This window comes from Dipodomys spectabilis, unplaced genomic scaffold (genome assembly GCF_019054845.1).
Source record: "Dipodomys spectabilis isolate Male_0828 unplaced genomic scaffold, ASM1905484v1 ptg000140l, whole genome shotgun sequence".
Taxonomy (NCBI): Eukaryota; Metazoa; Chordata; class Mammalia; order Rodentia; family Heteromyidae; genus Dipodomys; species Dipodomys spectabilis.
In genome coordinates, this window is record NW_024870817.1 from 28,196,584 (window position 1) to 28,224,006 (window position 27,423).

Here is a 27,423-nt window from a genome sequence, read left to right on the forward strand (position 1 = left end):
ATATTTGTTATTTGAAGAATAACAAAGATTGGCAGTAATGACCTGCCTATAAACTTTTGAAACTCAAAAGTGATTTGAAAGCATTTAATAATATTCTAAGGCTAACTTCAACCCATGGAAGAGCAGAAAAGTCTGTTCCTCTCAACCATCTTCTCACACTTTATTTTTTAGAAACCTGGACGGAATATTACTCAAGACCTCTCATATCTAATATAACCATTTCTGCCCAGCATCCCTGAGAAGTTAGTCAAGAGACTCACAGGTCTTTAGTAAGTCTATTCCCTATACCAGGGTGAGTGAGATGTGGCTACAATGCTATGACCTCTGTTCTCTTTGTCCTAACAGTTACAGGTATAAAAAACATCTAGGGCATTTTCAATGAACTGTCAATATTGTAGCATTTTAGGAATGACGTGAAGCGTATATATATTATAAAATACACTGCCCCAAAAAGTATCCCTATTGTTTTTCAGCCAGATAGCTAGTTAACTCCTCTTGAATCTCCCATCAATGATATAAAGAGAAATTAGTGCTAATTTATATGATAAACTATATGCAACATGAACAAGTCAAAACAGTGGACCAGTACAGGTTCAATTTTGGATGGTGAGTATAATAGAGATCTCTTAGTCAATTCTAAGGGATGAAGCAGTTTGCACAGGTAAACATGGGCCCTTTTTAGAACTCCACTAACTAATGTGAAGGCAGGTAAGGCTCTGGAATGGGTCTTTGCCTAGATCATTCTGTAGATTGTTGGCCTGCAGAGCACTCTCCCTTTCAACAAAGATAAAGGCAAGGGGAGAAGAACACAAGCAACACATTAATTTTCCAATTTGCTTGCAAATAGACTAACTTTTGTTCTAGCCTGCTCTGACCACCAGCTTGGCAGATTACAGCCAGCCACTGGAGGAGTCCCCTCAGCATCCCATGCCATCAGCTGCTTGTACACCTCACAGAGGCTTTATTATTGCCTAAGTCAGCAGGCTGCCAAGACAGGCAAACCCTTTGAGTATGGAAAAGATATACAAATACAACCCAAATAACCCAACAATATTGTGTTCATGAAGGCAAGAGACACAGAATTTTCAACTGTGGGTAAATTCTCAATTCTAAGGACCTGTGTGTTTCTTGGAGGAAACAAAGACACAAGGGGGAGAGAGAGAGAAGAAACGTACCCTCTGGCTCTACCACTGCTTCTAAAAGTTGAAAGAAGAGATTTCATCCCTAGTACTGGGTGGGGTTTTTGAAGCTTGCCTAGGAGACCAAATCATACCAACAAATGGCAGGAACTAAGAAGTTCCTCTCTTCCCAACTCAAGCCACACTCAGAAATGTTCAGAGTGCCGGACCATACTGCATTTTGCTAAAGACTGATGCCACTAAGAAGGAAGGAGAGCAGAGCTGCAGGCTGCAGGCTGCAAAACACAGTAGCAAAAGCCTTGGATGTTTTAAAGATGTCTTAGCAGGGAAGAGAGGACATTAAAAAAAAATCAAGAGTAAAACAAAAAACACCAGAGACTGTGATGATACAGAAGGCACTTTACTGCATGTAAATGTCACTTGTGACCAAGTTTTGTCACTCAATTTTTTTAAATATAATTTTATTACTATTAATTTGTGTTGTACAGAGGGGTTACTGTTTTCTAAGTCAGATAATGAGTACAATTCTTTTTTGACAATGTCACCCCCTTTGCTTAATTTTTTTTTTTTTAATAAAAGTAGCTTTCTTCTTGGGATTAAAATTAAGGTTTTGTTATTGTTGAATGGCTTAAGTGGCAATGCTCATCAGCTTTTAGGATCACAAATAAAAATGCTCCAGGCTGAGCAGGCCTTGTGTACAAATGCCAATACCTGAAGCCCGGAGGTCCTCCGCTTAGCTGCAGTACTGGTTCTTGCACATGAGTGAGCAAGCTTTCCACACTGTTTACCTGATTATGAGAGCCACCCAGTTTACCATATGCACATGGCTTTCCCATTTCCCTAGTGGATTCTGTAGCCTGTGGCAACAGACTTTCCAGATGGGTCCTCTGCCACTGAGCTGGGTGGACATGGAGAATGGAGAGGGTAAAGAAAGAAGCAAAGAGGCTGAGAGTAAAGAAAGAAGGAAACGGTTACCAAGAAGAAACTGCAGCTGCTCTACAGCCTAGAGCATGGACTGCAGAGCTATCCACAAAGCAAAGATTGCCATTATTAAAAGGGCTGAGTGCTTCCCTGAGCCAAGAAACAAGAGTGCTCAAATGACAGAATGTGATTCAACTGCTACTATCTGCTTCCTCATTCTGAAAAAAAATCACAAAGAGAATTACTACCAATTTCAGACTTCTGGAATTTCTGCTTTCAGAAATTATTAGTGTCAGAATTCACAATTACTAGTTATCTCCATCTACCACAAATAAAACAAAAAGCATTACCATCATAAAAATCTCTTTGATGCTTGAGATCCTAGATTCTCAATGAGGAATTTCAGTTAGTGTTAACTTGCAATAAATATATATTGAGTATATATTAAATAAATGTGCTATATGTAAGCACCTTCTTCCATTCCATCACCAAGAAAAAGCCAGTCAGGTCTTGAAAATGTCTGGTGAATTTTCTATATATCTCACAATGTGCATTAAATTTTTCTAGCATTTTTTTTCCCTTAAAGCCAGGTTTATAGAGATATAATATATAAACAATGAAATCCTACATTTTGGTTTATACTTCTATATGTCTTAGCAAAGACAATTAGCAAAGACAGCAAAGACAATTGTACATCTACTACTACAATCAAGATATAGAACAGCTCCACTATCCTCAAAATTCTCTACTGTACCCTCTTGTAGTCAACTCCTCCAGGATTTGCTGGTCAATTTAGATGCTTTTTTTTTCCAGTCTTGGAGCTTGAACTCTGGGCGTGGGCACTGTCCCTGAGCTTTTCTGCTCAAGGCTAGCACTCTACCACTTGAGTCACAGCTCCACTTCAGGCTTTTTTGGTAGTTTAATGGAGGAAAGAGTCTCAGACTTTCCAGCCTGGGCTGGCTTCAAACCAAAATCTTCAAATCTCAGTCACCCAAATAGCTAGTATTATAGACATGAACCACTGATGGCCATCAGTTTAGATGCATTTTCTATAGGTCATTTCCTTGGACCCCTTACAGTTCCAGAGTTACTAATTTCCTAAGAAGAATTTCTATCTGTTGGTAGGTTTATAATTTATACTGTCAATATAATAGCAGACTGCAAGTAGCTCTCTTTGAATTCTATTTATAGTCCTTAGACCTTATGGTATTGCTGTCTGCCATTCTAAAAAGGATAATCAGTGGATTCTTTGTGGAGAGTAACACAAGCATAGAATTTTACAAATGTGAAGTGCTAAATAATGCAGCACACCAACACATTTTTTTGAATGAAGACAGATAACAGAGAGGCTTGTTAGATACCAAAGTTAAAATCCAAATTTGTCAGATCCAAACTTACATATGAACCACTTGGCCTGGAAACATCCTGGTGCCATAATAACATAAGAAACTATCCTAAGAGAAATGCTCCTGTTTCCCATGTCCTCCCATGGAATGGAAAGCAATGGACTATTACATCAACAAACTATTCTCTCTCCTGTCTAATCTGGCTGCTGTTTTGCCAGATCTACCCCTCCCAGTCCAAGCAAGAGACAAGGAGATGGACAACTCATTCAAGAGAGGAGCGTTGGCCAGGCTCTGGTGGCTCACATCTGTAGTCCTAACTACTCAGGAGGCTGAGATCTGAGGATCATGGTTCAAAGCCAGCCCAGGCAGGATAGTCCATGAAACTTATCTCCAATAAACCACCAGAAAACTGGAAGTAGTGCTGTAGCTCAAGTGGTAGAGTGCTAGACTTTAGCTGAAAAGCTGAGGGACAGTGCCCAGGCCTAGAGTGCAAGCCCCACAACTGGCAAGGAAGAAAGAAAGAAAGAAAGAAAGAAAGAAAGAAAGAAAGAAAGAAAGAAAGAAAGAAAGAAAGAAAGAAAGAAAGAAAGAAAGAAAGAAAGAAAGAAAGAAAGAAAGAAAGAAAGAAAGAAAGAAAGAAAGAGAGAGAGAGAGAGAGAGAGGGAGGGAAGGAGGGAGGGAGAGAGAGAGAGACAGAGAAAGAAAGAAAGAAAGAAAGAAAGAAAGAAAGAAAGAAAGAAAGAAAGAAAGAAAGAAAGAAAGAAAGAAAGAAAGAAAGAAAGAAAGAAAGAAAGAAAGAGTTAACCAACTAGCTACCCCATGGATGGTTCAGTGATTCATCTTCCATTCCTGTTAGTCTACTGGTTTCTTAACTCCAGTCTAAAGAGGACAATCTCTATAGACAGACCCTGTATTCTACTCTTACTTTGATGGTATGGAGAGAAACCAGCTGGGAAGGTGGCTCAGTGGTAGAGCACTTGCCTTGCATGCATGAGGCCCTGGGTTCGATTCCTAATCACCACATAGCCTTGAGCTGAAGAGCTGAGGGACAGTGCCCAGAGTTCAGGTCCCACAACCTGAACCCCCCCCCCCCTCAAAAAAAAAAAGAGAAACCAGTTATAATGAAGCCAGTTGTTCTTCAAAGCCTGGAACAAAGGCAAGGTATGTAGATAAAAAGGAGGAGTACTTGTGGGGAGAATGGAAGAAAAAAGTATTTACAGTGATCCCTGAGCTGCAATGGCCACCAACTGATGGTAGGTGAAACTGCACCCAGAAGCCCCTGGTAGAATGTCTATGGCTACTCCAGAGCTACAAAGACACTGGCTTTCAGCTCTGCAGGAAAGAGGCAGTCATGGAAGGCAAGGTTAGGCTCATGAGAGAAGGCTTTTGAATCCTGGAACTACTCTTACTTATAAGAGAATATAAAATTGTGAAACCAGGCTTGGTTTGGGCAGAGATAAAGGAAGTATTTTTGGTTATGAGTAGGAAACCTATGAGCAATGAATACGTTTTTTTTAAATGATATAAATATGTTTCAATGCCTTCTAAAGTTCTGACTAAGCACTCTAGACAAAACTGAAAATCATGATCATGACTAAGACAAAATAGTCAGATACGTTAATTTATCATTTGGTATATCTAAATAAATCTGAAGAAGAGGAAGTGAGACTAAAGAAAGAAAATGAAGAAATAGGATTTTCATTTCACTGGAAAAAAAAAAATATCAGTGTTTCTGTAGTAGTCTAGGCTTAGTGGGGTTGTCAGGATTAGGCTTGCCACAAAAGAAATGAGCAGGCAAAGAGCCTGGCCAGGAGATGAGGGACATGGGTATAAAAGCAGAGAATTAAGCCACTGGAGAGAAGATTTAGATATGTTTGGTGTGAGATTATGGATTTCTTTAGGGGTATTTCTGAGGCAAGAGAAGCTCAGCACTAATCTGATTTCTTAAGAATCAGGTTTTCTTTTCTTAAAAATTCCCCCCCCCCCCCCAAGTAAAGCAGAAAAGCATTTCAATGCACTCAACATTTGGATTCTTTATTTCATGACACAGCTGAGCCCTTAAGGATTCTTCTTTGAGAGCAAAAGACTAGACTTAAGTTTCAGTTACACAAACCCACATTTGGAGCTAGTTTCTGTTACTATAACTCTTCTGACTTCCCTCATTAATCTTATAAGCTGTTAAAAGGCAGGGAGTATTGTTTTCTATCATTTTGGCAAGAATAGCTAGACCCACCAACATTTACAAATTCCAATAATGTATACTGAAATTATTTGTATTTGAAACTGTAAGCTACTTCTGGTTTTGAAGTATTACCTTATCTATTAATAGAGCTGAAGCCAGAAAAGAAATGCTGGCTTCTTTTGTACAAGGGAGGAAGAGATCCAAGCTGATGGTAGAGGAAGTAGACTTAATATGTGGTCATTGTGGAAAGCCACCTACTGTTTCCTTCCCACAGTACACAGAAGGATGACACATGGATTCTGTGAGGCAAGAAGTTCAAGAAACAGACAAACTTAGGGGAAAGTGAAATCAACAAAATCAGAACTGAAGATGGAGGATGGATTCAAAGAATTCCTTAACAAGTTCTGAAGCAAAAAAGTCTCAGACTTGTCAACACTGATACTGTTTATTTGCTTAAGAAAGTACCTTGCTATATAACCCAGGCTAGCCTGGTAACTTTCAATGTAGCCCAGTTTGGCTTCTACCTGTCTCAACCTCCTCAATGCTGAGGAAGATACTTTAATTTTTTTTTAAGATACTTTTGATTTTTAGCTTGTATTTTTTTGATAGTACTGGGGTTTGAACTCAGGGCTTCACTTGCTAAGCAGCTGCCACTTGAGTTATGCCCTAGCCTGAAAGATTCTTTGAAAGTGATCTAACCCAAGTAAACTGGGAATTGGGAGCAAAAAAAAAAAAAAATTCATATAGAATTAATGAGTCTTAGTAATTTAGTGTTGGGAGGTACCTCCAATATCTATTGTTCATTGAACTGTTTGTTGAGAATGTACTATTTACTGGACCTTACACTAAGAAATGTGAAATTCTTTAATTCACTGATTTTTTTTTTTCCTAGTCCTGAGGCTTGAATTCTAGACCTGGGCACTGTACCTTAGCTCTTCAGCTGAAGGTGAGTGCTCTATCAATTGAGCACAGTGCCCCTTGAGGTTTTCTGGTGGTTTACTGGAGATAAGGGTCTCATGGACTTTCCTGCCAGGGCTGGCTTTGAACTGCAATCCTCAAATCTAGCCTCCTGAATAGCTAGGATTACAGGTATGAGCCATAGGAATTAGCCAGTTCCTGGCTAATTCATTGATTTTATATAAGAGGTATCTAGAGGTATCACTGGAAACAGTGAGATGAAATAATTTGCCCAGGATAAGCGGCAGGTTAGAAGACCCTCTACTTTCACTATCTCAACCCTGCCTCTTTACTCTTTTTTTTTTTTTTTTGGGTCTGGTCGTGGGGCCTGAACTCTGGGCCTGGGCGCTGTCCCTCAGCTCTTCAGCTCAAGGCTAGCACTCTACCACTTGAGCCACAGCACCACTTCCGGCTTTTTATTTTTTGCTTATGTGGTGCTGAGGAATTGAACCCAGGGCCTCAGGCATGCAAGGCAAGCGCTCTACCACTGAGCCACCTTCCCAGCCCTACTCTTTTATTTGTAGGATATTTTCAAACAGCACCACAGCAGTTTTAAAATGGCATTTAACATGATGAGAAATCAACAACAGCATTCTCCAGGGAAAAATATTCAGGCTGTAAAATTGCCTGAACTACTATTTAATTTCAGAGTTAATGATCCTGCAGTGCTTTGCTTTCTCTATCTATAAAATGAAGAGGTAGAATTAATAGGACCAGAAACACAAATGTCCACAAAAGCTGGCTGGCTAATATAAATGCAGGACTCCTGTAGGGAGCTAAGTGCAAAGCTATCCATGTTATGATTGGCAAAGTAGCTTATACCTCCTGCATATGAAAATGTATTACATATGCCAAACAAAATACATCTACTCCAGATTAGACTAGACTCCTGAAACTCCAGCAATTAAACTTAATGCCTTTAGCAAATACTAAGCTTAGTTACTGGGTACTGGTGACCCATATCTATAGTGCTGGCTATTCAAGAAGATGAGATCTGAGGATTGCAGTTCAAAGCCCGAAACAAGCAGGAGTCTGAGACTCTTATCACCAATTAACTAACCAAAAGCCAGAAATGGAGGTGTGGCTAAAACCTTGAGTGAAGAAAGTAAAGTAACAGTGCGCGCGCACACGCACACACACACAATAAGCCTATATTCAGTCATTAGAACATCAGCCATTAAACATTTTTATTAAATCAATGATACATAAGTGAATAATCTTATCTGAAAATAAACGTTCTGAAAATAAACGTGTTTTTCAGTCAACAGCTAATTCTACTAACCTCCATTCTTTTGAAGTCAACAAAGATTTGTGTGTGTGTATGTGTGTGTGTGTGTGTGTGTAATGTGGGATTAAACCCAGGGCTTTGCGCATGTTAGACAAGTGTTTGGCTATTGTGATGCATCTTATCAAGAGATCATTATGAGATGGCAGAGCCTGAAGCTGTAATCTAAAGTTTTAAGGTAGAATAATAAAATTATGATTTAAACGTAAGGTCCCTCAAGTACATTTTCATTAAAGATCAATTTTGTAGGAAGTAAAAATTCCAAGAAGTACTCCATTAGTATTTTCTACTCAAATGAATAATTCTTTGTGTATGTCTAAGGAGTCAGCCACCCAAATTAATTCTACATAGAATCCAATTTACTGTTTTGTATATTGTTACTTTAAAAAAATTCTTTTTTTTTTTTTTGGTCGGTCGTGGGGCTTGAACTCTGGGCCTGGGCGCTGTCCCTCAGCTCTTCAGCTCAAGGCGAGCACTCTACCACTTGAACTACAGCGCCACTTCCGGTTTCCTGGTGGTTTATTGGAGATAGGAGTCTCACAGTCTTTCCTGCCCGGGCTGGCTTTGAACCGCGATCCTCAGATCTCAGCCTCCTGAGTAGCTAGGATTACAGGCGTGAGTCACCAGCGCCCGGCTTTTAAAAAAATTCTGTAAGGGGGCTGGGAAGGTGGCTCAGTGGTACAGCGCTTGCCTTGCATGCCTGAGGCCCTGGGTTCGATTCCTCAGCACCACATAAGCAAAAAGAAAAAAGCCGGAAGTGGCGCTGTGGCTCAAGTGGTAGAGCGCTCGCCTTGAGCTGAAGAGCTGAGGGACAGCACCCAGGCCCAGAGTTCAGGCCCCACGACCGGAACAAAAAAAAAAAAATTCTGTAAGTAAATTACTGGTAAGCAATTATAATCATCCAAAGAAATTTCTATCAATTTTTTTACTTTTTGGTATCAGAGTTCTATTATCTGGTAGTTCCTGGGAAAAATAGGTAAACGCTTTCAAAAAGAAAGAGTGGAAGCTGGGCGCCGGTGGCTCATGCCTGTAATCCTAGCTACTCAGGAGGCTGAGATCTGAGGATCACAGTTCAAAGCCAGCCCTGTCAGGAAAGTCCATGAGACTCTGATCTCCAATTAACTACAAAAAAAAAAAAAAAAAAAAAAGCTTAAAGTGTTAGGGCACTAGCTTTAGGCACAAAAGCTCAGAGACAGTACCCAGGTCCTGAATTCAAGCCTCATAACTAGAAAAAAAATATAGGGTATATAAGGATATTAAGGTTTCTAAAACCATTAAAAGGACACAATCATTATGTGCACTTCAAAAATGAAAAACGTAAAATTTATATTTTTATTTGTTAGCGAAATTGGTTAGAAATTTTAATTTACTACTTTTGAAAAAAATCATTACTTATACATGAAGGTAATCAAAGTGACTACTATACATTGGATCTGAACTGTCCCCCAGAGGCCCAAGTGTTGGAGAGTTGAGGTCCCCAAGGAGGCACCAACAGAAAGAGGTAAGCCCTTTAAGAGGTGGGGCCTAGTGGGAGGTCATTGGGAAAGTATATCCTTGAGGTGGACTGTGGGACCCAGGCCCTCTCCTTGCTTTCTTTCCCTTCCCAATCATGAGGTAAGTTGTTCTGCTTTGTTACATGATCTCTGTTATTGTCATCAGGACCCAACTGTGAGCCAAATACCACATCTCCCTTTTTTAAACAAGTTGGTTATCTCAGGTATTTGTTATAGTTATAAAAGGCTAATACTGGTTTCTTTTTCTTTCTTAATCTGCCAAATGGCAAAACTCCATTTAATAAGCAGCTCCTCTATTTAACTCAAGCTAACCTTATACCAAAACCTAACCTTTTAAAACTGATTATTTGAAGCAACTCAATCTGCTAAGAAAATTCTTTTTTTTTTGAAAATTCTTAAGAATAATCAACTATAAACTTCATGTTGCAGAAGAGCTAATAGAGACAATTCTTTTTAGTACCAAAACAATCATAAGAAAAAACGTACCAATTTTGAATGTGAAAGAGCTATATTTCTTTAGTAATAAACCAAACACAAAGATCTGAGCTCATCTGTTCTAGCTGGCAAATCCTCCATAAAAACAAAAGCTCTTAGGCTGGTCCAGAAAGAAAGAATGAACAATCTAAAAAACATCTTTTATTAGCTGAGAAAATTAAAATGATGTATGAAAGTACCAGGAGAGTGTCTTCAATGTGATGTAGACAGCTTTCCAAAGTCCCTTTGGTTTTCTAAAAGCATGAGTCATAGGAAAGAAGAGACAAAGCTGCCTGGCAAAAACATAGCCTTTCCTCCAATTCTAATCCTGCATATTTCTCTCCTTCTCCCCCTTCCCCCTCTTCCTTTCTTTTAGGCTTTGATGGGTAATAGTTAAATAGATTCCAGACAGGCTTAACTGATGTGATATGAACAGCAGGGAGGCAAATTATCTTTTCAGAAATGTCTATTGTTTGGCACTGTAACTCACAGACTCAGGGAGGCATTTTCTGCATTCTAAAAAGGGCTGGGCCCATCGAACATGTGAAGGAGTGAGAAATAAGCTATTAAAATATCTCTGTGCCATGAGCTGCCTAAACTTATTAGCTCACTCACTGCATGGGCAGGATGTGTGGAGCCTGTCCTTCACAAGTGTTCAGGAAGTGGAATCTCCAGGGTGGTAGCCTGAAAGCTCTCTGTGCTCATGGCTGCTAATGTTCTCACAGCTCTCAGCAAACAGGCAGTTTTTCCCTCAGTAATTTCTGACCAAAATCAAAAACAAAACCATAGAAGCTTTTTGGTTCACCTTTTTCTTTTTTAAAAAGTAAGATATGTTGAGCTAGAAAGAGAATAGTTCTACTTCTGTACTCATAAAGAATTGTTTATTATAACCAAATAGACAAAGGCAGAGCTCCTCTCTTCTGCATCTATCTGATCATTCATGAGCCAACAAGGAATGGAGATATTATTTATGCTGGGTACTCAGCACTTGTCTACAATGACAGATGTGGGAATGTTAAAAACCAGGCTAGCAGATAGCTCTAGTCTGCCTACTCGGAGGCTGAGATCTGAGAATCACTGTTCAAAGCCAGCTGGGGTAAACAAATCTGACAGATTCTCATCTAACCAGCAAACCAGAAGTGGAAGTATGGCTCACATGATAGAGTGACAGCCTTGAATGAAAAAGAGCTAGAGCTTGAGGTCCTGAATTCAAGCCCAGTACTTTTTAAGCAACAATAAGCTTTAGATGATTCTCTTAGATGGAAGAGTCATTTACACTAATTCATTGTTTCAAGACACTTTGGCACAAAGATTCTAAAAATTAGCTCTCAGTAGAAAAATCAATCCAACTTTTCTCTTTCTAATAATCTTTGTTTCTTTGGCTATATCTAAGAAATAAATAGCTACAGATATGGATAATGCAGGGCCCTCTTCTAAGTTTCCAGAGCAGGAAAGCTGGTACCCTCCTTTCTCATTCAAGTTTTTATCCTTTACTATTTACAGTTGTGTCCTGTGGTGAATACTTGATGGTACATGTACTTTTACTTCTTATAACAGAAAACTGACCCCAAACTCAGTAAGCGTAGTGACAGAAGGACAGGAGAGGATCTGCCTTTACTATGGAAACCCATGAACACTGCCACAGGGCTATAAATACCTGACAAGGTATTCTCTTTATCTAAATAGAATCCAGCCCTGACTCACTCACTGAATTATGTTATGTATCCTGAGAATTATTTTTCTTATTTATAAAATATAATCACTAGGTTACTACCAAATTCAAATGAGAATTAGACAAGTATTTTGATAGCTTTTAATACTTTTTGGAACCAAGCAGAGTACAACCACATGCACATACAAACATTATTATGATAATGATTAAACACTTGATGGCCTTATGTCTGGGACTGTTTATCTGCATCCTTAATAAGGCCAAGTGTACCTATTAGCTTTCCATCACTGTAGTGAAATACCTGACCCATATGCTTAGGCAGTAAAGGGAAGTTTTATTTTGGTTCACACCTCTGGAAGTTTAAGATTGGGTGGCCTCATTGGGTTGAGATGCTGGATGGAGGCATATCATGGTGGAGTAAATCATTCCCATCTTTGGGCAGGAAGGGGAGAAAGATAAAGAGTTCTGACCCCCTTTTCTTTTTCTTCCTCTGCCCTTGCAATGCTAGGAACTGAATCATATTAAGCATGCATTCTACCAGTGAGCGATATCACAAGTCTCATAATTCTCTTGGCCAGCATGTCCTGAATGAACTAAGGACCTCTTAAAGGTCCACAATATCTCCAAATAGTGCCAATCTGGGGACTAAGCTCCTATAATGCACTTTGGGGGACACTCGTCCAAACCACAGCATGAAGGCCCTTTTCATAGCTGTCTTTGATAGCACAGATATAGTTAAAATACAAGATTTGGCATTTGACAAATTGAGTTCCAACTTTATGACCTTAGAATCCCTGATCTTTAACCAAGGGTTAACACATATCCTTACTTCATAAGGTACAACTCTGGATGGATATGATGATCTAAGAGATGAAGATATATAAATTGCTGTGCACATACTTGTAAATTGCTGAGCACGTAGTGCTTTCACTTGGACAGGGCAGTCAATAGCAGTGGTATTCAAAGAGCCACCAAGCTAAATGTGAGAGCTCTTATGATGGTAACTACCCACAGTGCCAGCACAAATCAGGCAGCAAATGCCTGACTTCCATTAGCCAAAGTGGATGGCACAGGTCATCAAGAGAGTGAAGAGTCCCTTGCTTCCTCACTCCTTTTGAGGCACAATGAAAGGAGGAGCTGAAGTGCAAAGCAAGGAGACCAGAGGGGCTTTTAGCAACATAAAGACTCAAAGCCAACAGACTAAGTGTGTGCTAGTCAGGCTATAACTAGTAGCAGGGGTTCTGATCTATTTATGACATAGGAAGGTCTAGGAAAGAGAAGGGTATGTGTGGTGGTAAGGGGACAGTGACTTAGGGAAGAGTTAATTTTCCCAACAGTGTTCTATCCTTGGACTAGTCTCCAAAAGCTTGGCAAGGCAATTACAATATAATAGAGTTTCTATCTGGGACCTGTTCCATCTCAGTTCCCACCAGCCTCTGGTTATAGTAAACAACTAAGGTAGGTGATGCCTACAGAAGAGGAACTGAACCACTCAAAAAAGAAGCTTCCAAGCACTGCTCCTGGCTCAACTGGGCATGGGGCAAAACCTCAGGAGGACCTAAGTATCTGTGTAGAACATGCCAGTCACTCATGCAAGGCTGGAAATAAAGGAAATGATCAACAAAGATAAAGCATTTGCTTAGAATTGCCAAAAGCTCTCTTTCTCATCATTTCCCACCAGTACGAACCTAAGAGACACGTAGGGCTGAAAGCTCTGGTTGCTGTTCAATATAAATGGAGCCGTCTGTTACTCAGACACTGTGGACAGAGCAGCCTGACAGCAGTCACGTGACAGCAAAGGGCCACTGACTTAATGGAGTATCTTTGAAAAGCAAATATACAATAGTTTTTTTCATGTTGAAAAAATATGGATACAAATAACCACTAATAACTGTGTTTTAGGATGCTGTGTTCAGACAAGCTGAGAAAAAAATGAGAAAGAAAGGGTAAGCCGTTGCCATGGTGATCACAGAATCTGATTATCTCTAAGGTTCTCTGCAACCCTCTGCAACCATAAGAATTTATTAGCACTACTGGCACTAAGTATATTTCTGGGAATGAATAAATACTTATAAAAAAAGACATAACATAATGAAGACCTTGCTTTTAAAAACTGGAGACTTGAAGCCTTTTTAAAAAATCCAACTGAAGCTCAGCCCTCATCAGTTTGTGCAACATATTTAAGTATGACTGAGACTGGTGATGGAGATCATGAGATAATATTATTAACTCAAATGTATTGGAAACTTAATACTTGTCAGGCATTCTCCTAAGTACTTTATATATATTTATTCCCTTTTACAGAGTAGAAAATTGAAATTAAAGCAGGTAAAAACAGCCCAAGGGCCAGCAATGAATCCAACACAGGATGTTTTCCTCTAGCGTTTGAATCTGCTGGTCTACTGAGTACCACAAATAGTGACCCTGCATTTAAATACCCTGCTTTATAAAAATGTGTCCCTCTGAATGCTAGAATTGCACCTGGAGTGGCAGAATGTTCGTGACAGGAATGAAGAATAAGGACAGCAAGTTCTTTTCATCTCATGCTTTTGTTAGGTAGCCTGGCAGTGCTATTTCACTAGAGGAACTCGTTAGCCTCGGCTGGTCAGTTTCCCCAAGAAAGACTCTTCCAATATCCTCACTGAGAGGCATCACCAACCTTCTATTTCCAAATCCAGAGTTCTTCTGGATCAATCGCTACAAAAAGAAAAACAACTGTCTTTTGTTAGGGTTGGAGAGAAGTGATCCAGGAATCACCAGTTCTTATCTAGATTATCTAGACTTCTAAGCCATCCTGTTTCAGCTCCACAAATATCTCTACTTTATCTCAAATATATGAGTCTTTTTGGACTCTTATGGTATGGAAGCTCTCTTTTGGATTTCTTCTCCTGTCAGCTAACATCGTAGCCTTTCTTGTCCTGTTAAGTAAATACATGAATTTTTGTCCACTTGTTTTCTAGCTTCCAATATTTTCCTTCCTATTCTTATTTGTTTAGATTTTTTGTCCCACTTTACCCTTTACTGTCATATTTATGGATGCTTCAGTACAAAGCAAGGATTAGGTACTTATTCAATCTACTTTTATGTTTAAGCAGAAGAATTTACAAGCTATTATGTCTATGGAGCTGTGGCTCAAGTAGTAGAGTATTAGCTTTGAGTGAAAAAAGCTTAGGAACAACACTCAGGATCCAGAGCTGATGTGGGGGGCGGGGAGGGGGGAAGCAAAGAGGGGAAGGAAGAGGAGGAGAGGACTGGAAAGGAGGGTAGAGGGAAGGGAGGGGAGAAGGGGAGGGGGAGGGGGAGAGGAAAGGAAGAGAGGAGGGGAGAGGAAAAAGAGAAGGGAGGTAAGGGGAGAGGAACAAAGAAAAGCCAGCCTGGGCAAGCAAACCCATAAGTCTTATCTCTAATTAACCACTAAAAACAAAAACAAAAAACAGAAATGGGGTTGCTTAAGTGGTAGAGTGGTAGCATTGAGCAAAATAAGTTCAGGAACAACAACAGGCTCTCCTGATTTCAACCTCTAGAATGGTATATGCATACACACAGGCACACATGGACACACACACACACACAATATCTCTCTTTCTCACATACGCATACACATATACACACAGCTAGATAGGATCTTCAAAATTTTTTCCATTATTATTGTACAAGTGATGTACAGAGGGATTACAGTTACATAAGTCAGTTAATGAGTATATTTCTTTTTGGACAGTGTCACTCTTTCCCTTGCTTTTTCCAAGTTTTTCCCTCCCATTTACCACCCTCACAAGCTGTACACACTGTCCAGTGCTATATTTGTTCACCCTTTGTCCTTTTGTGCCTCTCTCTTACTTTTCCCCAAACAGATAAACTTACAAACAAAAGGTACAGAAAAAAAAAAACAGTAACAAAGAGGAAAAAAGAAATAAACCTCTTGCTTCCATTTCTTAAGAGCTAATTTCAATAAGTATCATTTGATATGATCATATGCACATAGCTATTGTGCCTTTGTGATCCTCTCCTAAGAATATCCTCCTTTGTTTTCACTGTGTGAATATCTAGAATACTGTAAAATTTATCTTGTCCAAGTGTCTTTTTTGTCTTTTACCATCCAGTGTGTTTACCTGTAGATTTATAGGCATATTCTAGTTAGGACAAATGAGGGAAACCATGCAACCTATGTTTCTTTGGGTCTGAATTACTTCACTTGATATATTTTTCCAACTCTTTCTATTTCCTTATGAATGGTACAATAATCAGCCCAGTTTAGAATGGCCATTACCAAGAAAACTAACAATAACAGATGCTGGTAGGGTTGTGGCCAAAAGGGAACTCCACTACATTGTTGCTGGGAATGTAAACTTGTTCAACTACTCTGGAAAGCAGTATGGAGTCCCTCAAAAGACTAAACACAGGGCTTCTCTATACCCCAGCAATCCCACTCCTGGGGATTTATCCAACAGAACACAAGCAAGGTCACATTAAAGCTACCAGCACAGCCATGTTCATTGCAACATTGTTTACCAAAGCCAAGATATGGATGGAATCAACCCAGATGCCTCCCAATGGATGAATGAATCAAGAAAATATGGTACATATAGACAATGGAATTGTACCCTTCCATCAGAAAGAATATTATACCATTTGTAGGAAAATAGATAAGATCTTTAATGATACTTCCATCTCTAACATCCTTCAGCAATAGCCAGAACCAAATCACACTTGGAATCCTTTGTTTAAGCTAAAATATTTTATTAAAAGCATTTACACAATGGCAGAAATTATATACAAGACACCTAAAGTTATTTTAAGCCAAAAATCACACCTGTAGTAAGATCCCAGTAAATCCTCTAAGTGTTTAAGAAGATTTACAGGGCATGCTAAACGTAAATGAGAAACATTGTTAAGTTACAATCTCTAAACTGTAATATTATCTCTTTTGGGAAGGTGGAACAAAGGATAAGCATATGTAACAATATGATTCAGAAGGACAAAAGATAGTAAACTCAAGCTTAGTAAGTTAATTCTTAAAAAAGAGGATGGTATATAGTAATTGTATTGCTTATATACATTTATGTAATATTACAACCTTATTTATCTACTTGTTTATTTAAAGACAAGGTCTCACTATGTAGTCCAGGCTGGACTGAAACACTAGATCCTCCTGCCTCTGTTTCCCAAGTCTGGGAATACAAGTGTGAGCCACCATACCGGGCACATTTTCTTCATTCAAAAGCAGTAAAACTTCAGTCATATTCAAGGGATCTTCCTACTCTGATGATCAAAAATAGGAGGTTTATCTATATATGAAGGGCCAAAAAGCTTACCAAAAAGTAAAGAGAAATGCTCCAACATGTGAAAGCAAGACAACAGGATTATCTAACCTAAGAGGAAGGCTAGCAGAGCAAGCCCCAAGATACTCATGCAACTTCTGGTAGCAGGCTGTATAAACATGACAAATTAGGGAGCACAATAATGCCACAGTTTAGTTTCTTGGGGGTGTGTGCATCCCAAGTTTCTTTAGTTTCTTGTGTGTGTGTGTGTGTGTGTGTGTGTGTGTGTGTGTGTGTGTGTGTGCATGCACGTGCATGTGATTTATAAAAGGGAAGGAAGGAAATAAGGACTGAGAGGAAAATAGGGGAAAGAAAATAACTACTTCCTTAGTGTCAACACCAAGTTAAATATTGCCCCCTCTGGAGTTACATATGTGATGCAGAACATTAGAGCAGGACATGGCAGGTGACTGCACTTTTCATTACTTGCAAATGGCATGGGGAGTGGGGTGAGATATTACACACAACCATGTCATTAGATACATTTTATTATGTACCAATTCAAAGGATAAAAATTTGACTCGTGCATTTAGTTCACTCAAAAATCAAGACTGCCATTTGAAACATTTAATAGTCTTTCACTTTCTGGTTACCTATGTTATTTTCTTCAGAGAACTGTCTGCTGCCAAGAAATATGTCATTTTTATTCACCAAATTAATGTGCAGAATTAAGTAGCTCTACACAGAAGCACTTACTGGTCACTCCTAAAATAAATTATATTTCTTGATATGCATTCAATATTCACAAAAGCCTTTGAAAATAAGAATACCAAGGCAAGGGATGTGGCTCAGTGGTAGACCACTTGTCTGGCATACAGGGTCCGGCACCATAAAAGAAAAAAATTAGAAGAGGTGAGATTGACTAGAATACATTCTAAGCATGTGTGAAAATGTAGCAGTGGTAATTAATATAAGCTAAAAAATGTATAGCTAATTGTTAGTGATAACAATGCATGCTTAAAGAAAAAAAGAACAGCAGAGGTAGGCTAACGGCCAACCTCTTGCAAGGGCAGTGTTGTGTGCCTATACTCTTTACTGTAGGCTTGTAGCCCTTGTTGTGTGCCTCTAGACTTTTTTGTGTACCTACAGTCCTTGCTGTGCCAGTAGTCTTTACTGTATGCTTGTAAGACCTTATTGTATGCCTGTAGGTGTTATTGTTCAAGAGGTTGAGGCTGGAGGATCACTTCTGCCCAGGAATCTACAGTAGCTTGGTCAACATAGTGAGACCCTGTCCCTTAAAAAAACAAAAGCGAGGCACTGGTGGCTCACACCTGTAACCTTATCTACTCAAGAAGCTGAGATCTAAGGGTAGTGGTTTGAAGCCAGCCCAGGCAGTAAAGTCCATGAGACTCTTCAATTAATCACCAAAAGACTGGAAGTGAAGCTGTGGTCAAGTGGTAGAGTGCTACTGTTGGGTAAAAAAAACTCAGTGACAGCACCCAGGCCCTGAGTTCAAGCCCCAGCACTAACAAACAAAACAAAAGAACAACAACAAACCCAAAAGGTGAGGAGTGTAGTATTCAGTCAGTATGGATTGGCTCCTATTGTAAATAGTCACCAGAAAACATGACACAACTTCTTAATGCCCATACTTCACATTTGTCTTCAGGCACTCAAAATGCCAATACACACATAATATAGTCAATAATAAAAATTAGTTTCTCATCACTCTTATAACTCATCTGTCCTATTTTCTAAAAGTTATTTTATTTGCTTATTGAAACAATTTTTTATAAGTTAGTTGTATTACCCCCATTTTCCCATTGTGGAGCCTGAACATCAAAAGGGTAAATAACTGTCTCAAGATCACATAGTCAATATGAAACAAGGGAAAAATTCAAATCCCAAGAGTCTGACTCTAATGCTCTTGACCTTGGGACTATACTGCCTGATATTCAAACTGTATGACTTAGAGACAAAGTTTCTATCAACCTTCTGTTGATAGAAGTTGGAAGTCTCAGTCAGGTGGCAACAATAAAGCTGGAGGTTCTATGTCAATTAAGACTACCCTTTGGAAGGGGATATTTGGCAAGAAATCAATTTGTCATTTCAGAAGTTAAAATCATTTGATTTCAATGACACGGAATGGAAGTCAGTGTCTCCCAGTCCCATCTCACAAATAGATGGAATAAGCCACCTCAACCCTGGACTTCCCACTACCAGGTACTAATGACACCCAAAGACCACCATTTCCTAATACATCCTTCAGTAACTATCCTCAGGAAGTCACAGATGGGTTTTCTGTGTATTTGACATATTCCACACATTACAGAATTATGTGTGTTGGTTCCTGACAGATTTCTACATATGGCCTCAACTGCTACCAAATGAAATAACAAGCATCTTATAATTAAGAAGAATAGCTGCAGCATCTCTAAAAATTTAAATCCCAGTAGGTATAACAAAAAGAATGATGAAAATACAATAAGGGCGCAATGGGCAAGAGAAACGACGCAAGCTGCCTCAGTGGCAATACAATCTAAGAAGGAATACTATAGCTTTAGGATGTCTCTTCACATTATTGTTTCATTCTTTTGCTTTCTTCATTTATAAGCAAATGTGTTTAGGATGACTACACAAACTTGGCCCAGAGTTCTTTGACAATTTCATTAGGTATATTAATTGGCATATTTCCTTTTTAGCCAGCCAGCCAAAGTCACTGAACACGCAGTAGGTAAAATAAATAGGCAAGGCAGACAGGCGGAATCTCCCAGATCAGGGAATTAATTACTCTGTGTTACCTGATTTGGGGTATTTGTCTAAGTGATCCTCAAAAAACAAAAACAAAAACAAAAACAAGGAAGTGGCGCTGTAGCTCAAGTGGTAGAGCGCTCGCCTTGAGTTGAAGAGCTGAGGGACAATGCCCAGGCCCAGAGTTCAAGCCCCACGACTGACAAAAAAAAAAAACAAAAAAACTATATAGAGCACTCAGAACCTCGGCGATTTAAAACATTATTGTAAAAAAACAAAAACAAAAACAAAAACTGGCCAGCTATTTTCTCATTTCCTTGGAGCCTCTATGCTGACTCATGTTATTATACCTCCAGAATAAGATATAACATTCTGTAATTCACAGCCTAATGCATTTCTCCACTGATCATCAGAAATACACTGCACAGAACAACTAGACATGCCTCTTATAAAGTTCAAAAATCACAGAAGCCCCCAAGATGATTTCCAAAAGAAATACAAATGAAAGACTAGTGCATTTGACGTACAATCATATCATTTATACACCACTGGCAGGAAGGCAAATAACAAACAAGATACCTAAAACTCTGATCTCCTCCAACCACGGCCTTTTTTTTTCCTTGTCTTTTTTGCAGGGCTGCAGATGGAACCCAGGACATGTACATATGCTCCACCTCTGAGCCATCCACCACCACCCCCAAACTTTCCCAATGAATTTTATTTACACCTGCAATGACGATTAATGGGATTTTTCATAAAACTCCAGGACAGCCCTATTACAAATAGCTTTGCACCTTTGGGAAAAATCTTCTCTTCCTTTTCTGATACACTTTCCATTTCTGTGAAATGAGCAAGTTAGAAGACATGATCTTGAACAGCTTGAACTGATTAAGAATCTACAGTGAGAACCAACTTTGTACGAATTTCAAGAAATGATCTTTCCTGAAATAAATATAATTTTCATGCAAATTTAACCAGAAACAAGTCCAGAGAAGTAAATCATTTGGAGTCTTGTCATCCAGAGTTGGGACTACATTGTTCACCTAATTCCTCAATGATGGAAACTTAAATGTTTCTACTTTGTCACTACTACAAAGCTACAGCTAATTTCCTTGATGTATATATCTATTTCTCCATAGGATTCATTCCCTAAAAAATTACCAGTTTAAGTTCCTATGATTGTTTTTTAATCTTTACCAACAGGATAGGCAAAAAGTATTTCATTATTATTATGTACATATTTATTTAATGGCAAATTTGAAATCTTTAATAGATTTTAGAAATGCCCTTTCTTATTCTACTGCAACATTTGTATTTTGATTAGTAATGATTTAGACCTCATTTTGATTAGTAATGATTTAGACCTCATTTCTCCAATGAGGAACACTATTTTTTCATTTCACATTTTACTTTAAGAAATTGTTACATTTGGCTTTTAAATTTTTCACAGAAAGGTATGTTGTCCTCTATTAATATGATTTTGGACATATGTGTTATGCTTAGAAAGTTTCCATGCTTTAAGATTACAACAAAGTTTCTATATTGTATTTTCACATAGATAAATTAGTGTGTGTGTGTGTGTGTGTGTGTGTGTGTGTGTGTGTGTGTGTGTATGCATGCTGGGGTTGTAACTCAGGGCCTTGAGCTCTCATTCAGTGTTTTGACTCAAAGCTGGTGCTCTACCACTTAACTCACACTTCCAGCCTAGCATTTCTGCTGATTAGAGATCAGAGTATCACAGACTTTTCTCTGCTTGGACTAAACTTTGAAACTTGAGAATAATATGCCTGAGCCACTGGCACCCAGCTGAATTTACTCTGTGTGTGTGTGCGCGCGCGCGCACACACACACGCACACACGCACACACACACGCACACACACACGCACACACGCACACACACGCACACACACACACACACACACACACACACACACACACACACTGTCTTGGGGCTTGAACTCAAGGCCTGGGCACTATCTCTGAGCTTTTGTGCTTAAGAAAGCACTCTCCTACTTGAGCCACAGCTCTCTTCTGAGTTTTTGTAGTTTATTGGAAATAAGTACAGACTTTCCTGTCCAGGAGGCTTTGAACTGCAATCCTTAAATATCAGCCTTCTAAATAGCTAGGATTACAGGTATAAGCCACCAGCACCCAGCTCTAAATTCATTAAAAAAAAATTAATGTTGAGGGGCTAAATCATATGCTATATAATGAAATGTAACATTAGTGCTTAAGGTAAATTTCACTTGGATTATATGGGCAGCACATTCAGAGATTCTCAGGAGTAAGAAACAAATGGTCACTAATGTCTACACAACACAGCTATATCAGAAAAAAACAACAAACAAACAGTGCCTTATAAACTAAGTCTAAAATTAGAATATTTTACTGGTTTAAAAGTTTAATCATAACAGAGTAGGATATTGTTCAGAGAAAAAATTCTCAACAAGTAGGCATTTATAAGGTATAACTATTATTCCAAATAAAATAAAAAGTTCATGCCTCTAAATGAACCCATGTTTTTGAATCTAAAAGGCAATTGTAAAAACTTTATCAGAACTAAAGTTGGATACAATCGTTACTGACAAAAGTTTCTTTTCATATTAATTATCATGAAAACCCAGTTACCAGACATTTTGTTTTGAAACCTATGACAGAGCTGGATCTCTAAATTATTGGCAATAGAATACTTGTAAAGTTATCTCTTACTAGTAGAACAGCTACAAACTACTAACTACTAAAACACTACTTCCACTTTAATTTTTCTTTATACACTTCCATTAATACCAAGAAAACCTCCAAGTGATTTGAAAAATAGCCCCTCTCTTTTTACCTTTCCTATCTATTAGTCCCATAGTCCTCAAATTTATTAAGCTCCAGACTTTTGACCTTTATAACATTTCCAAATTTAAATTTCCTTCTTGAGCTCAACACTAGCTCAAAAAGTAACCTATGTATTAATGAATCTAACTGGATCAATAATCAAGATTCTCGGCCGGGCGCTGGTGGCTCACGCCTGTAATCCTAGCTACTCAGGAGGCTGAGATCTGAGGATCGTGGTTCAAAGCCAGCCCGGGCAGGAGAGACCGTGAGACTCCTATCTCCAATAAACCACCAGAAAACCGGAAGTGGCGCTGTAGCTCAAGTGGTAGAGCGCTCGCCTTGAGCTGAAGAGCTGAGGGACAGTGCCCAGGCCCAGAGTTCAAGCCCCACGACCGACAAAAAAAAAAAAAAAAAAAAAAATAATCAAGATTCTGTTCCATCTATATTTAATACAAATAAGGTACAACATATAAATGAGCATTGTATTAAAAATTGTCAAGATCTTCATAAAAGCCTTAAGAAAAACTCCTAAAGAATTATGCTCTTTTATTTAGTTAATATGGAATAGACAGTTGTTATAAACCAAAGGTTATATATTTAGTTTTGCTATACCTTAACATGCTTTCCACAAACCCTTAAGATTATGACTTTTATGAGTGCAATTTTCCTAGCAGGGAGACCAAATATATAAAATTTCTTTTTATCTGCAACTAATTAAGAGGGTTAATTTAGACTACAGATCAGGTACAATTTAGTCACAACTCCATATAGATATCCAAACAGGAGTTGGGGATCTAGCTCAGTTGAAAAGCATTTGACTAGAAAGAGCAAGGTGCTAACTAAGTTCAATCACTAGCAACAACAAAAACACACTTAAAAAAAATTATTGCTTAGTTTTATAAATGGTGAATTTTAAACAAATTGTTACTTCTATAACTTTATCTACATTTCTCCTTTCCAATCATAGTGTTTGGCACGTAATGGTTTTTAAATTAAATTGATTGCAAACAAATTCTCATTTGGTAGCCATATATTCTCCCTTAGCTTCCTATTTACTATCTTAGGATCAGTCCTAAAAAAAGAATTAACTACCGTAGGAAAACAAGAAAGAGCAGCTTTTCTTTAAGATTTTCAAGCATTACAGGAACAAAAGATCCATGAAAAAAATTTGATTGAGATTTAAACATTTCACCTTAATTCCTAATTATGGGATAACAGAGATGTGAAAAAGACAAAGGTGCCTTTTATTTCACTATTTAACATAATAGAAATATTAAGAAATACTGCAATGATGCTATTGAGCAATTCTCCAGCTTCTTCAAGAATGGGGTCAAAACCAGTGAGGAGAAATGAATAATCAACATTATAGCCGGGCACTGGTGGCTCACGCCTGTAATCCTAGCTACTCAGGAGGCTCAGAGCTGAGGATCTCGGTTCAAAGCCAGCCTGGGCAGGAAAGTCCGTGAAACTCTTATCTCCAATAAACCACCAGAAAACCGGAAGTGGCGTGGCTCAAGTGGTAGAGTGCTAGCCTTGAGCTGAAGAGCTGAGGGACAGCACCCAGGCTCAGAGTTCAAGCCCCTCGACAGATAAAAAAATAAAAATTAAAAAAACCATTATAGAACTTAAAAGGAAATGGGAGGCACAGAAAAAGAAAATGACTTTGGCTTTGAGAACCTCATGTTGACCCTGAAATACCAGATTTAAAAACAACAACAAAAAGATTACAGCAGCAAGCCATCACTTCATCATACACTACTAAGTATTATGAAATTGCCATAGCTTTTGCTTTTCCCCATTAATCTGCAATCTCTTTTTATTTTTCCTGCTTTTTGGTGGTAGATAGTTCAAGATTTGCCCATTGCATGGGCTCTGCTTTTCTCCTGGTGATCTCAATCTTAGTTGTAGTCATAGTTACAAAACTTCACTTCACTTCAATCATACCCTATAATTTCACATTTTGATGAAATACCTTCTCTTCTCCAAACACAATGTATACATTTAACAATGTACTATTTGCTTCTACTGGACTAAGGTCTGGAAGAGAAATTTTAGCATAGACTGAAATTGTGACTGCACCTCCAATCTGATGCCAGTCATGCCTACATGGAACACTTTTTTTCCCAGCAAACTTTTTGCCCACGTTTTCCTGTTGTACAACCTTCTTGAGCCAAGAATGTATTAAAATCAGATGTCTTCCTCCTACAACGGCTCAAATATTTCATCCCTTCATGGAAAATAGGTACTCCAGAATGCTAAACACTAGACTTTGCAGACCCTGATATGTCTTTGAACAGCCTCCATTTTTACATGAGGTCCCAACCTTAATTTCATCACCATCTTCTTTCTTCTTCACTTCCTGATGACAATTTAAGTTTATCAAGTGCTTGTTTTAGGAAGGCAGATTTTTTTTTTTTTTTTTTTGGTCGGTCATGGAGCTTGAACTCTGGGCGTGGGTGCTGTCCCTGTACTCTTCAGCTCAAGGAGAGCGCTCTACCACTTGAACCACAGCGCCACTTCCAGTTTTCTGAGTGGTTTATTGGAGATAAAGAGTCTCACGGACTTTCCTGCCTGGGCTGGCTTTGAACCGCAATCGTCAGATCTCAGCCTGTGCCCGGCTAGGAAGGCAGGTATTTTTAATTCCAAATTTGTCATTGGTTCATCGGGGCTTGGTCTTTTTATTGCTTCTGCTGGCTTGGGGGCTTGAATGATGTGTTCCTGAAACCTGGGTTTCAATTCAGATAGTTCTTTCTTCTTAGTAGTCTTTACTTCAGGCTTGACTGGTTCAGGTGGTTTCTCACTATTATGTCTACCTTTAGTACAGCCCACAATGCTTAAGAAATCAGAAAAATCAGTTGTTCTCTTATAGCAAGACCAACCTTCAGTGCATCATGAAAGACTGGAATACCTGGGTTGTATGTGCAAGCATCGTCCACACTGGCCTCAGGATTGAAGCACTGGCCGCAGCCCCAGTTGTAGCAAAGCAAGGTCATTTTCTTTTTCCTGAGTTCTGGGATGGGCAAAATAAAATGGTGCAACCTCCACTCCCAGGCAGCTAGACTCCGTCTGACCGATAGGGCAGATACCAGCTTCTCTATTTTTTTTTTTTTTGTCAGTCATAGGGCTTGAATTCTGGGCTTGGGCACTGTCCCTCAGCTTTTCAGCTCAAGGCGAGCATTCTACCACTCGAGCCACAGTGCCACTTCCAGTTTTCTGGTGGTTTATTGGAGATAAAAAGTTTCATGGACTTTCCTGCCAGGGCTGGCTTTGAACCGTGATCTTCAGATCTCAGTCTCCTGAGTAGCAAGGATTACAGGTGTGAGCTACCCACACCTGGCTCTAAATTCATATATTTAAATAAAATCATTCTGTGTTTAACATGATATAACATAAAAACACAAGATTAAAAAATCCCTTCCTAATATATGTTCCTTACTTTATATTTCCGTCTTCCAGGAACTGATCTTTATTTTACTAATTTATTTCTACTTCACATTTATAGACCCATAATTTCAAGATAATCACATTTACTTTCCAGGTGCTATGGTCTGAGTGAAACAAGGCTATGTTCAAACTATATATGACAGAGAAATTTTACCACAGCAAAATCAGAAAGTGAAGAGAGCATACCTCCTGTTACAAATCTCTCTCTCTTTCTCTTGCTCTCTCTCTGTCTCTGCCGCTCTCTCTCCCTCTCTCTGTGCTAGAGCTAAAAATCTAAGGCTTCAATCTAGCCACTTAAGTGCTCTACCACTGAGCTACAACTCCACCCCCACTACCCCCCTATTTGTGGAAGTACTGGAGTTTTAACTCGGGCACTTGTGCTTACTAGGCTGGTGATCTACTAGTTAAACCATGCCCCCAGTCCTTTTTACTTTCATTATTTTTGAGATAGCATCTTATTTTTTTGTAGGAGTTGGCTTGGAATAAATTTCTTCTTTATGCTTCCCACACACCTAGGATAAAGTTAACATGCTCCTACTCCTAGCTTTTCATTGGCTTAGACAGTCTTTTCTCCCTAAGCCAGCCTTGAACCCTTGTAAGCTTAGCCTCCCAAGTTGTTAAGATTATAAGTGTGTGTCACCATGTTCAGTATTCAAAAAAAAATTCTTCTTAGTTTTTGCACTAGAAACAATACCAAAGGAAAATGGATATCCATTGAGATAGAAGGTAAAAACCACTATGTAACATGTATCATATGGAAAAGAGTGTGGTCTAATGGTAAAATAGTCAAAACATTATTACAAGTAATCAGATAGTTCAAAATATATGTGGAATGAAGGGCTGTGTTTCCAAGGCAACAAGATGCCAGGTTTCATTTACTTTTGGCAATTTTTAACTAAATCATTTATATTTTAAGTGGCACCTTCATAGGCCTCTGACAATTGTTTCACTGATGCGATAATGCTAACTAGAAATTGATTTTTTAAAGCATAAAACAAAAATTGGTACTGGTAATGTTTACCTATAAGCACAGCTACTCAGGATGCAGAGATGAGGAGGACTGCATTTTGAGGCAGCTCAGGAAGAAGTTAGAGAAACCATAACCTCAATAAATGAACTGGTGCACAGGCCTACACTTTGATGTCAGCTATGCAGTAAGCCATAGGTAAAAGGCCTTGAGTCCTTACTCTATTTATTTTCCCCAGCTGCCCTGAAAAATAACTAAAGCAAAAAGAGGAGAAGGCATGGCTCAAGAGTCTCTCACTAATATGCTCAAACCTGAGTTCAAATTTCAGTTCCATTAAAAAGGTACAACAAAACAAACAACAATGTTGAAAATATGTATGAAAAATACCTTTCAGTAACTGGGATGCTGTACTGCACTTTCATACTGTACTTGGTTTTAAGAGTAGATTAAGAATAGAAGTTTAGCCAGTGTTGATAGCTCATGCCTATAATCCTAGCTACTCCAGAAGCTAAGAACTGAGGGTTGGGGGGTCAAAGCCGGCCCAGGCAGGAAAGTCCATGAGACTCTTATCTCTAATTAATTACCAAAAAGCCAGAAATGGAGTTGTGGCTCAAAGTGATAGAATGTTACTCCTGAGCACAAAAGCTCAGGACAGCACTGGACTCTGAGTTCAAGCCCCAGGACTGACA

At 38.8% G+C, this 27,423-nt stretch overlaps 1 protein-coding gene and 1 pseudogene across 1 annotated transcript in view; both read right to left on the reverse strand.

Moving 5' to 3' along the window:
- Mrps27 (mitochondrial ribosomal protein S27) overlaps nucleotides 1–27,423 on the reverse strand; it is an 86,974-nt gene that overhangs the window by 23,817 nt on the left and 35,734 nt on the right. The window lies entirely within an intron of this gene.
- On the reverse strand, nucleotides 24,511–25,316 carry LOC122117139 (annotated as a pseudogene).